Genomic DNA, 13,014 nt, shown 5'->3' with positions numbered 1-13,014 from the left:
GAAAAGAATTGTCAGTCGGTTACTAATGCCAGGGTGGAGAGATACAGTGAGGGGAATCACCCCCTTCACTGACCCGCTGCGCCTCTGTCCCACTGTTAATCACGAACAACAGAACGGCCAGCTGTCTTCCTTCGCGTCTGATTGGCTACCGTCGGGCAGTACTGATCACGCCATGGTACAATTCAAATACAACCGCTAACGTAACGGTCATCACTTCTAAACGAGTAACAAAGTTAATAACAGCATCACTATATCTTATATAGATGTTCGATATAATTAAATTAAATCAAGATTAGTCCATTATTTTATATCGATTACATTTTATTTAAAATAATATTAATAATTTCCTTTAATTTTAATAAATACATTAAAAATATTACGATAAACTATATTCGTTTTGTAAAGTAAAAAAAATTTAACAATAAATTATAACAGATCAAATTTCTCCTGTTTTATTTACAATACGACCTCGTAATATCCTACACGTGTAGTTTAACGAGCGAGGAATAATAGAATCAAACCCGAGCCCAGCTTTTTTAGAAGCTAACTATATCGACTGAACGGCCAGTTTTTAATATGATTGTTATAAACTTACTTTAAAATAAAGCATTAAAGGATAAAAAAAAATAATCAGTAAAATTTATAATTAAATCGATTATTTATGTTTCTAATAAATAACGTAAAAGACGGCCAGATAAATACAATATTGCGTTACACGCTATAAACAACCTACATTCCTACATTTATGCAATTCTTTAATGTTTATAAGAACATAAAATATAATGTTATTTAATAGATCAACAAACATCAAAACCGTTTGCCGACCGACCTCAATATAAAATTTTCAATATAAAATGATTTTCATTATTATTACTATTATCTCATCATCATCAGCCCCCTTAGCCTCCCCCGAAAAAACTCCTAGCTACGTGCCTTTCTGTCTGTGTGTGTGTGTGTGTAAAATCTCTCAGTCACTCTCTCTCTCTCTCTCGCTGTGTGTGCGTGTGTGTGTGTGATCGTTATTTTTCTCATCACGGTCTGTCCTTTCAAACAGAAAGAAAAGAAAATTCGGTAACCTAACTTGTGTATATTAAGACAAAAATAAAGCAAATTTTTTAATTAATTTAAATGGGTTAATTGAGTATTTGTTTTCTAACGCGAAAGATAGTAACAATTTTTTTCAAAAAAAAAAAAAAAAAAATTAAAATGAGACACGATAATATTTAGTTGCATGCCAGTTAATGAACACTAACATTTTAGCCGAGCGGTAGCGTCTCGGTCTTTCCTACGAAGGTCCCGGGTTGGAATCCCGGTCAGGCATGGCATTTTCACAGTCTACAAAATTCAAATTTGTATCATTTTATTCTATCCTCTGAAGCAATACCTAATGTTGGTCTCAGAGGCTAAAAAAAATCTGATGAGGACATCACTGTCTTCATTTTTTACGCCTATTAAATTACATATACGCATTTTTTTTTTAATGAAAAGTACATAAAATTTTATTTCATTAACTTCTGATATTTTTTCATTTAAAAAATGTTTTTTTATTGTTATTGAATTATAATTTATTGTAATTTTTTTTTTTAAACAGATGTTAATAATTATTAATAAATCAATATATTTAAATTAAAAAAAAAAGAGATGAAGTCTGATTCGAACCTAGGTGCCTTCCTCTTGTAAGATCCAAATAATTCATTAATTAAAATTTTATTTGGCTATAACTCTGGAACCGATGAAAATAATTATCACTTATATCGTTGAAAAACTCTCAATGAGGATTTATTATTGCGATTAAGAAAAAGTCCAGGATCCAAATTTTTTTGGATTTTGGGCTGTTTTGGACACTTTTAGCCCGGTCGATTGCAATCAAAAGGGAGGTGCAAAACTAGATGTTATAACAGTCTTAAATCCAAAATTTCAACATGCTACGGCTAATCGTTATTAAGTTATGAGAGATATATACGTACGTAAAGACGTCATGCCGAAACTATTCAAAATGGATTCAGGAACGGTCAAGATGGATATTTCCGTTGAAATCTGAAAAACGAAATTTTTCGCGATCACAATACTTACTTTACTTCGTACAATTAAGTTTAAAAAAAAAAAATTAAATTTGTTGTGCTATATGACAGCTAATTGGTATATAAGAAAAAAGTTTAACTTAAAATGTCTAAACGAAGGTAGATTAGTTCACACATTACTTAATCTTAGTATTATTAATAAATAAATAGATCTCATCTCTCTCTCACTCTGTGTGTGTGTGTGTGTGTGTGTTTGGGCGCGTGCGTATTTGTATTGTAGATTTGCTTACAGTAAACGTTGTAATCGGCTAAGTTAGATAAATTTATAATTAGTGTAATCATATCATTACCCCCTTACATACCACTTGTTAATCTTTTTTATAATCTATAATAATTTGCGGTTCAGTTTAGTTGTGGAAAATTTTTCAGATACTAATCTGGAAATCGAACCCAAGACTTTGGTTTAAGATTTAGTAAGCAAAGCACGTTTTCTGTGGCACTGAAGCGGCAACATTACATTTTTTATTGTTAATTATATTTACCAAAAAAAAAGTATAAAAGCAAGCACGCGAATGTGCTTTTGTATACATGCAATCATTATGTGTACGTGCGCGGTTGTAATTATATATAATAAATTGAATATTAGATAAAATTAAATAATTGAAAGCCTCATAATTACCCGTTTATGTACCGTTAGCTATGTTTTTTAGCTAACACATACAGGCGAATTTTAAAAGTCGTTTTCATTTATTATGTTGTACAATTTGTAAGTTATCACGGTGAAAAAAAAGTCAGAACAAAAATTTTGGCTAAATTTTGTCGAATAAAAAAATTAATAATAAATCTGACCGTCTAACGTAAAAACCGACCGTTTCGATCTGCAGAACACATCAATATAAATTTCAAGAAAAGTGTGAAAATATTTGTAAAGTATTTCACGGTGACAATAAAAGGAAATTTACCTTCCTAAAATAGATAGCTAAATTATTAATCACCAAATGCAGACACAGGTAAAACAATTTGTTAACAGAAACGTAAATTTTTTAAAACAAAAAACAGAACTTCAATAAAATATTGATATCCGAATTAATAAGTAGCAATTATTAGAGCACATTAAATAAAAATAAATTTAGTATACAAAAAAATGAGCAACCCCTTTTCTAGTGTAACGGTACTTACTTGAAAGCAAATTATTTTTATAAAGTAATCTACGTATATAAATTTTATTTAATTTAAATTAAAATAACAAGAATAAAAATATATTTCGCTAAGCTAAAAATAATCATTTTTGCCAAACAAAATTTGCAAATGATGAAACGTTCATTAAATTCCCATAATTCCTGCTAATGAGTTAACCTTTTGTAATTAATCACATTATTTGTGTACTATTTTGCTTATTACAAAATATTTTATTGAAAGAACTTACCTAATTTACATGTAGAATTCTTCTCTAAATGGTCGTTTAGATTCGTGTAAAACACTACTATATATACTGAAAACAAATAACGTATAAGTAAACAAAATTTGATACGGTTTTAAAAACACCATTAGATCGGAAAGAAATAAATATCGTTTATTGTACATGACAACGTTAATCGTACGTTAATAGTACTTATATATTAGATTAATAAGTTATCAGAAAGAAAATATTAGATAATATTACAATCTAAGTTTTCTTTATTTTTACTACATCGCTGTATATAATGGAAGCAGCTAATAAATAATATAAACAAATATAATTTTTCATGAACGTAAAAAATATTTTGACACACGCAGTTGTTTTGACTAATTGTAGCCGAACCAAGTTGAAGGACGAAATAGTCGGATACAGTCACAGCAATTACGCTTCCTGATCAATTCTATCTGTACACTCCCTTTTACATACACCAACACGTACAAGTTACCGCAGTTAGTAAATTTTTTTCTCCGCTCTATCCGTAGTTCAGAACCCATCTTTTTATTTTATTCTGTTAGGTTTTTTTACTATTATTTTCTTATTAATCTGCATAATTAATTTTAATTTTCTAATTAATGTTTTTATATTAAAATATTTTTAAACTTTTTTTAATATAATATATTTAAAAATGTATTTTTTAAATGTAATTAATAATTTTTTCACAAAAAAAAAACAAAAGGATTGATTTCTAACAGACATTCGATTTGGTTTGCTTTAATTCTTATTTTCAATTAGAATCGCATTATCTTAACTGAATTTCAATGGTTTTCTGAGAAAAAGAAATTTTGACTATAAAAAAGTAATCGGGTTTATTTAACTATGTTGCTTTCCAACCTGTTAACTGCCATCTGTGATCGGAATTAAGTAACGTTTAATGATTTTACAGTCTAGGAACTCTATAACCGTATTTAAAAATATATAAAGTTTCATATCATTAGTAAATGTGCTCGATGAATCGGGAGCTAAATTAGACGGTTCTGAAACTTCTTCAAGGTTTGTTGTTTCAAAAACAAAACGTTAAATTTTTCAACGAATAAAACCTATCTATATTTAATTTATTCTGTAGTAAAAAGATTACGTACATATGACAATCTGCCATCGTTTAAAACACACACATACACGCACACAAGATTTTATTAACCTCCCTTTAGAGACTATTGAGTGCGATATTAAACTCGAAAATCGTCTTTTTCCTTTCCTTATTTATACAAAATAAACAAACTACGTATCATTGTATTTAATAAATCATTGTCTACTCAAATATTCCATTTTAACAAATACAATTGTTACATTTTAAAATGCGTACAATAAGATAGATTAATAAATAAATTATACTGTTGATTCTTGTATTAAAAAAACCGTTTGAAAATAAAGATATGTTGCAAAAGGTTCTGGTTTCGAATCCCTAATCTCAATATTCTTACACCCTAAAAATTCATTTCATAATTAAAGAAAAAAAAATAACCGGATATTAATTTGTTGGCAGTTTAGATTAATAAATTGTTTAATATAAAATAGATTATGAATATTTGTTTTAATAATGCGTATTAAGATCACAAGTTCCTTCCCGCGATGTCTGGCCAGCTCCGGTTGTTGAACACAGTTATGTAATATTACTCACTCCAGCCGACTACAAAGGTTCAAGGTTAACAGTCTGACGCGCTTTAATAAATAAATCCCTTATGCGATAGAGCTGAACTGTAGGAAGAATAAATCGATTCCGTATCTAATATTTATATGAATATAAGCGATCTGAGACAGAAGCATTACGCAAGTAATTCTGTGCGGCAACTAACAATCAATTACAGTGTCTTAACGTTATGAATAATTTTTTTTTTTTTTTTTTAATTATAAGCATATTACGCTGCTGTAAACCCTCTCCAAGCTGAGAAAAAACCTTAGATCTTCAGACTACGAGTAACGTTCTTTTAACTGGCAATACCCAGATAGGCATTAAACATGTGAGCTTAAGTCCAAGCCAAGAATCGAACCCAAAACCCTCAGTATATCATTCGGTTGTTCTATTACGGAGGTGACAAAATAGATTACAAAAATCCGACATCCGACAAAATTTAATTCCATGTCACTCAAAGAACTTTCAATATAATTTTTGGATTAAACTGTTTCGTTCATTGAGAGCCAGGTATTAGTTAAAAACGACGAAATATATTTTAAAAGATCTAAATAAAATAAAATTAGGCTTTATACGTATAATAAAGTGAACTAATAAATAGATCTACGGGTGTATGTACGCTCTTACACACCCATTCGATTTGGATATTGTAGACGGGCCGAACCGTGAAATTTAGAGATAATACTAATCATTCATTACCTCCTTGCGTACTGTTCGTGGTTTCTATAATCTACATCGTAAAAGATGCGGTTCTGTTATTTTTCTTTTTGAGAAGATGACTGTTCGTCTTCTCAAAAAGAAGGAAATCTTTTGTTCATCTTCTCAAAAAAAACTGCAGTTCCAGATATCGATCGAATCTGGAACTTTTAGTCTAGCAGGTAAGGTAGCTAGCGCTACCTTTTCTCTAATAGCATGTAGGTCATGTTACATCTAAAAAAGAAAAGATTAATAATACAATTTTTTTTAATTCCAGATTGATATTTAAAAAAATATAGTAACACTTAATAACAAAATTGTACGTGCGCGCGCGTGGGGTCCGTATTTACATGTAGTATATATATATTTTTTTTTTTTTTGAGGGCGAAAAACGGTTGAACGTTATCATCGCCCGGATGTAATATATATTGAGCTTGATTACGTATATAAACTGATTATACGTATTTAAATAATAAGTAAAAATCTCGTTATAACCCCTTTGTGTACGGTTGGCTGTTGTAATATGTCCATTTATAGTTTTAAGCGAAAATTTTTTCTCTTTAATATTTTATCTAATTATAAGTTGGGCAAGACCGATAGTCAATTTTAAAAACAATTTAATATTAGACGACATGTAATGGATGGTCTGATGTTAAAAAAATTGATGGCGAATGACAGTTTGCGAACCAAATTTTAGATATAATAATTTTGTTGTTAAACTAGCGGCTGTCTTTCGATGACGTCGATTCCGTAGTGGGGGGAAGATGAGTCTAACTAAAGAAATTCACCGAGATGCTTTGTTTTGTGGTTAGTTATTGGCGGGAATTATCGGTAGATAGCCGACTGAATACGTAATGCTTCCAGTTAACATTGACGTCATCCAATTTACATCTTTTTACTGAGATATTTCTTATTACTGATTAAGGTGAGTTGTATTTATTTTTTTAATATTATTGGCAGTTGTTTTATTCTGTGTATGTGTTATTCAAATTATTTATTAGATTAAAAATGTTAGAACCCAATTTACTCTCGTCTATTTTTACAAAATAAATTTAATAATAATAAATTTGTTTATTTATCTCTTAATAGCGGCTAAACAGTATCGAAAAAATAAACAAGTTATATGTTTGTAAGAGTATTTCGTGAGTGATATATTAGATGTATTTCGTGTTAAATATATTATGTTTTAAGTCGGGTAACGAGAATGAAGCTAAGAAAATAATTGGCATCTGTATCGTTATAAAGAATATACCGGAGAATATATTTAAGAATAATATATAATAAATAATATATAAGAATAATATATAATAATATATTTACTGGAGTCCTGGGTTCGACACCTAAATAGCTTACTGTTTATTCACCGATCTCAATTAATGTCGTTAAATATTCATAAATGAATGTCTCGGGAATAACACAAAAATTTGAAAAAAAATATTTTTTGATAGGAAAGAAAGTAACAAATAATGGTTTTAATAAATTTGTAAAAATATTTTTAGAAATTTATCGGCGTAGTTTTTATTTAACTTATATATATTTAATAATATAAGTAAGAAAGGAAAAAAAACATAGGTAGTGAGTTTGTAGAAGGCAACCAATATTTTATAATATGAGTCGACACCCGGTAAGGACTCTGTATAATCGTGTATCATCTTAATAATTATGCGTACATAATATTTAAAGCAGAAATTATTCGTAAACAGTACAACGAGATATATACAACAAATAGTTCATTACAGATTTTTATATTTAACATTTCCCGTGTTTAATTTATATTTTTTAAGCTAAATTAAAAAAAAAAAAATCACAAAATTGTTGAAATGTATAGTCGATCATTCTTTTAGAGGAAAACTATTTGTAAGAAAGTTTTAATGACCCTCAGATCGATCGGTTGGTAAATTAACCGACTGATATACCGAAAATCCTGGGTTTGATTTCGGCATTCCTTATAGGTTACAATTCATCTAATTCATTACGTACAATAATAAACGACGCGAAATAAATAAATTACAAAAAAACTATGTTTGTTTAGCTGATCAAAGGAGCGCTGAAATTTAAAAACAATTGAAGTAACATAATTTAACGGTGTACTCGTATTTTCGAAATAAAATTCTATACGCGTAATTTTTTATTACTACAAACGACGTTGTAACTTTTCTTCTCGTCGGCAAAAACCTTAACGGTCAATTTTTTTTATTACAAAGTTTTTGTAAAAATGCACTTTGAGTGAGAAAATTGAAAAAATACAAACATGTTTAAGTAGCCCACCGCATACAGCGAGAGAGATTGACGGAGGGGGAGAGTGAGAGAGTGACTGGGAGAGAGAGTGGTCGAGTGAGAGACAGAGCGGGTAGTGTGAGAGAGATTTGGTGGGAGAGGGTGCGAGGGCGATGGAGAGAAATTGAGAGATGGGTTGGTAGGGGGATCAGTGATGGAGAGGAAGCGAGACAGAGGGTCTCTCTCTCACTCTCTCTTACTTCTCTTCTCTTCTAATACTATTCTTAATACGGAGTGGTATTATATTAACACAGCTCTAACATTGTGACTACAACAGGTGCTGCTATGTTGCCAATTTACCTGTCTTTTCCTTCCCCCCTGGCCCTTTGGCCGCCAAGATCGGCATCAGGTAAATCACTGCGTTTGAGTTATTCAACACTTTTACATAGAATATCTTCCAAGCTAACCAGTAAGGAAGATGAATGAAAAAAATAATTTTTAATATTTTTCTTAAAATTTTTATTATTTATTTTTTTTTTAATTTAATAATGAATCATATTATTATTTTACTATTATTTATATTTATATATTAAAAAAATAAAAAAATTAAATCGTGTTAAATTCTTTGTTTGACAACAAGGTCAATGAACTTATAAGGTCAATGAACTTTGATATTTATCGTTTATGTATTAGTGTTAAAAACTTAAAAATCATATTTGATAACTTTTTGTTTATTTTAATTTTTTTTATGTTGTTATAATACAATTAGTAAAATAATCACTGATCTTATACATCCGACTCTTGGTTAACCGGACTTACATATTTTATTTATCCGTAAAATTTACATAAACTATTGCTTGTTTAAGTACTCGAATTATCAGAGATTTTCTTGTTACAAAATTGTGATTCAAATTAAATATAATCTGAGATTAATGTTTGTTAAAACATCGATTATTCGGACCTCCATATCTCAAACATTTTTCGACTAATTGCGGGGCCTTTTATCCGGAGGTCCCGGGTTCGAATAAAAGGAAATAACTGAAAACCTTAACATTACAGTTTAACGTTGGTTACGTTCCTTTGTTAACTTTGTATACATAGGTTTAAGCGAAAATTTGGTTTCAGTTATTATTTTGTAAAATTAAAAGTTTTCAAATCTGTAAAACATTAATGCTATACTGTCGGTTGTTATTATGATAGGAGAAACAGTACAGTGTAGGTAATACATTTTAGTTGGCGCGCCAATTTTCATAATTTATTTTGCAGATTTGTTCGGACGTTGTTTGAAGCGACAGAGAAATAACGTGCGTGGCAGAGAACGAAAGCTTATGGAATCTAGCGACATTACAGATGGCCTGTGATATGCAGTTCAATTTGGATCCTCGTGTCTGCGGTCATTCTTGTTTAACTATTTCTTATACGTTGTTTATTTTGTTTTGGTGTTTAATGACCTTCATTATTAATCGAGGTAAGTTTCTTTATATTAATATTATTTTAATATAGCTTAAAATAAGTGTTATTATTTTTGTTTTCTTATCACGTACTGCATATATATATATAACTGCGTATATAATTTCGTACCAAATTCTTACGGTATTTTGTATTTCACTTTTAGTCGTTTCTGAAATATTAAATTTCGTATTTTAAAATGTTTGAAAATTATCGGTGATAAATTATAATTTTAAACTTGTATTTACGAGAATAAAGAATAAAAACAAAAATAATAGTAATGTAAACATTGGCAAAAGATACCAGAATTACAGGTAGACAGAAAGTTCTGTGTTCAAATTTCGGTCAGAATTGGCTTTTTTATACGCTTTATTAAAATTTGAAATAAAAGTAAGCGACGAACTGAATGTCGGTCTATTGCCCGTACAAATAAATAAATAGAAAGATTACTAGGTCGAATTGTAAATAAAACTGGAAAAATTTTATCTGTTATTATGTAATATTAGAATCTTTTTTTTTTTGTAAATTACTTTACAAAACTGATAAATTTAATCGTAATATTTTTAAAAAATTATTAAAATTAAGGGAGATTAATTATTATTTTAAATAAAATGTAATAATAGATATAAAATGATCAACAAATCTTGATTTAATTTAATTATATCGAACGTTTATATAAGAAATATAACAGGGATATTAACTTTGTTATTAGACAGAAATACACACACACGTACGCACATTTACGGTTGTATTTGAATTGTTGTACCATCGCGTGACCAATACTGTACGTGGGTAGCCAATCAGAGTGAAGTTAGCCACCTGCTGCATTTGTTTCATCTCCCCTCTCACCCCGCACCATCAACGTATAGTCACAGACTGACAGTTTTTATTTATGCGTCATCCCAAAAAAATAAAACAAAAAAATAATTACCTCTGAGAGCGTATGAACCATACAATTTTATAAATTATTGTTTTATTTTATCATTGCCTATCGAACTATTGTTTTTCTATTAAAGCATTTATTACTATAAGGAATTTACTTATTACATTTATTTTATTTATATTTAATTTTTTTTATTAAACACTTCGCTTTTATTATAATCTGAATTTTTTTTAATCTAGCACAAATTATGTATTACAGTAAATAAATTTGTACCTTCAAAACTAGATTTAACTAACATACAATCTAGTTTTGAAGGTACAAATTTATTTACAAGAGGTTGTTGATGAAGATTTCTATTATTTAATAAAATCTAATGTTACAGCTTGATAAAACTATAAGTGTATATGTCTTTATCAGTAATGCAAGAGTTCGCACGCACGCACACCCGCGTCTAATGTTTGACGTAGCAGAACTGCGGTTCAAATTTAGTCTCTCTAGAGAGATATTCAACATTTATAGTGAATCAATGTAGATGTTGATCATATGATAAAAAATGTCACACCCTTACCGTGAATCGAACTGACTATATATAAAATAACAGCTACACACCACCGCACTACACTATTTGATTGTTCTGTCGCCTAAAGTTATTCATCTACTTTCAATCGAGACGTGAAAGTAAAAGATACCTCTATAAATTTTTCTTTTGGGGTTTAATTAAGTTAATAAATAATTTTTTTATTCCGATTAGTGTAGAATAATATATTATATACTTATAATATTATACGCGTTCCCGAGTATATAATACTCGGGAACGCGTAAATACGCTATTTCATTAATAAAAAAAAGGAACTGTCCCGGAATTTGTGCGGATGGATCAAGGGAAACCGTGGTAAAACCTTAATCAGGTCGGCATGACAAATTTCACTATCGATTAAAAAATAAAGTTAGGTTCGATTAAAGTCCATAAATATAAAAACAGATGAAATAATATCGAGATAACTAAATTAAGCGACTAAATATATAATAATTCACAATTCAAAAGGCGTTAATGAAAATGATTTATATTTATTTACACGGTTAACAGGATACAGGAAACTGAGTTTTTTTTTTTACTTTTTAATCGGTATAATTTAAAATTTTATCGACACAGTAATATTGTTTATGTAGAATGAAATAATTTAATTGTTTTTAAATAAACAACCGATGATGTTAAATTTTTTTTTGAAACGGTTCAGTAACGGAAGTATAATGCGGGTACACATCTTTTGTCTTTTAACCCGTGATTTCTCAGAAACTACTAAAAATACAGTTCTCAAACCAATTTCTTTCGATTTTTCACTTCAGATTTTATAAAGAAAAGAAAAACCATCGCGTTTACTCTTTTATTTGGATCTACAGTCTGGCTGAATTTTACCAAACTGGCAAGAATTAAGGCAAAACATTTTACCTTACCAGACAAGACTTACTTAATTTTACCTGGCCAGCCAACTATTTGAATTTAAGCATATCTAAATTTTAATTGAAGAAACATATTTTCTTCTTGAGGTTTTTTTTTGTAATTTCAAGTAATCCTCATTACAGCTTTATATATATATTTTTAAAATTATAAATAATCTAAAGCAGTATAATTTGATAAAGGGGAGATCGACTAGGAAACAAAATGTTTTACTAAGAAATTTGATTTTTTCCTCGATATACTTTCAATACTGCATAATTTTTATAGTAAAAACGTAATTTGACAAAGGGGTTCAAATCTGACTCAAATTTTATTACTCGATATTTAAAAATATTTCGCGATTGTACTCTAAATATCAATGGCGTATTTGAAATAAAAATCAGTCAAGAGGAAATCTGGGGAAGTTATGTAACCGTAAACTAGTTTTGATTTTACTCAAAAAAAAAAAAAAAAAATACAAAAATATATAAATAAAATATAATTTTTTATAGAAATAGAATAAAATAAATGGACTGTGAATTTTTTATTCTGTAGTCTTCAATTAGCCATTATTTCTAATTCTGATGCACGGCTTACACACACAACTTAATTTAAAATATTTATTATTTTATTTAAATACATTTATTCGTTTACTTAATTCAATGATTCTAACTAAAGCGCGCGCGCATACCGTATTTAATTCGCATACCGTCATGTGTGACGGGACTAGCGACAACAGTCGGCATTAACTAATGTAATTTCACAAGTTACACAGAACAAATTTCGCTTACACCGTCGGCAGATTGTTGCAGCTGTGAGGCTTAACGCACCGCACCGGCCAGTCCGAATTATTTTTTTACACTTTAAATATTATTCATTTATTTAATTTTACCGCTCACCTGTGACGTCACAATATACTCGTATAACAGTAGTTTAGAGCATTTTTTGGGGTGGAGGTGCGATTTCGTAAATATTTTTATTTTTAAGAAAAATACGACTTTAATTAGGTGAAATCTCGAGATACTGAGGGTGCCCTTGTCCTACAGCCTCGCCCCCTTGAGTTTTTAAGTTGAAAATTTAACGCATCAATGCCCCGTATATAGAAGTAATCTGACCGTGTTTGGTCAAAATAGGTCCGGTTGATCTGGTGATATAAGACGATTTAGAGGCTAACACCGAACTCGCACACTCGTACATACGAACATTAACATTCGGAAAATT

At 29.4% G+C, this 13,014-nt stretch overlaps 2 protein-coding genes across 8 annotated transcripts in view; one reads left to right on the top strand and one right to left on the bottom strand.

The window, feature by feature from the left end:
* Positions 1 to 3,586, bottom strand: part of Xrcc2 (X-ray repair cross complementing 2) — a 40,989-nt gene extending 37,403 nt beyond the window's left edge. The window contains exons 1-2 of one of the 2 annotated variants that reach the window (XM_075370856.1): positions 3,448 to 3,586; positions 1,968 to 2,037 (exon numbers count right to left, since the gene is read on the bottom strand). The gene's annotated coding sequence lies outside the window, so the exon portion shown is untranslated. The remainder of the gene's footprint in view (positions 1 to 1,967; positions 2,038 to 3,447) is intronic. The other variant, XM_075370860.1, reaches the window with a different exon arrangement.
* Positions 3,587 to 6,555: 2,969 nt separating this feature from the next.
* The window catches only part of LOC142327764 (uncharacterized), a 129,991-nt gene continuing 123,532 nt past the window's right edge, over positions 6,556 to 13,014 (top strand). Inside the window, exons 1-2 of one of the 6 annotated variants that reach the window (XR_012757084.1) lie at positions 6,556 to 6,731; positions 9,290 to 9,487. The gene's annotated coding sequence lies outside the window, so the exon portion shown is untranslated. Of the gene's footprint in view, positions 6,732 to 9,289; positions 9,488 to 13,014 lie in introns of those variants that run through there. The other 5 variants (XM_075371076.1, XM_075371075.1, XR_012757080.1 and 2 more) reach the window with 5 other exon arrangements.

Source organism: Lycorma delicatula, chromosome 7 (assembly GCF_047948215.1).
Source record: "Lycorma delicatula isolate Av1 chromosome 7, ASM4794821v1, whole genome shotgun sequence".
NCBI classification, from domain to species: Eukaryota; Metazoa; Arthropoda; class Insecta; order Hemiptera; family Fulgoridae; genus Lycorma; species Lycorma delicatula.
Note: the sequence above shows the minus strand (reverse complement) of the source record. Positions and strands in the feature narration are given on the sequence as shown.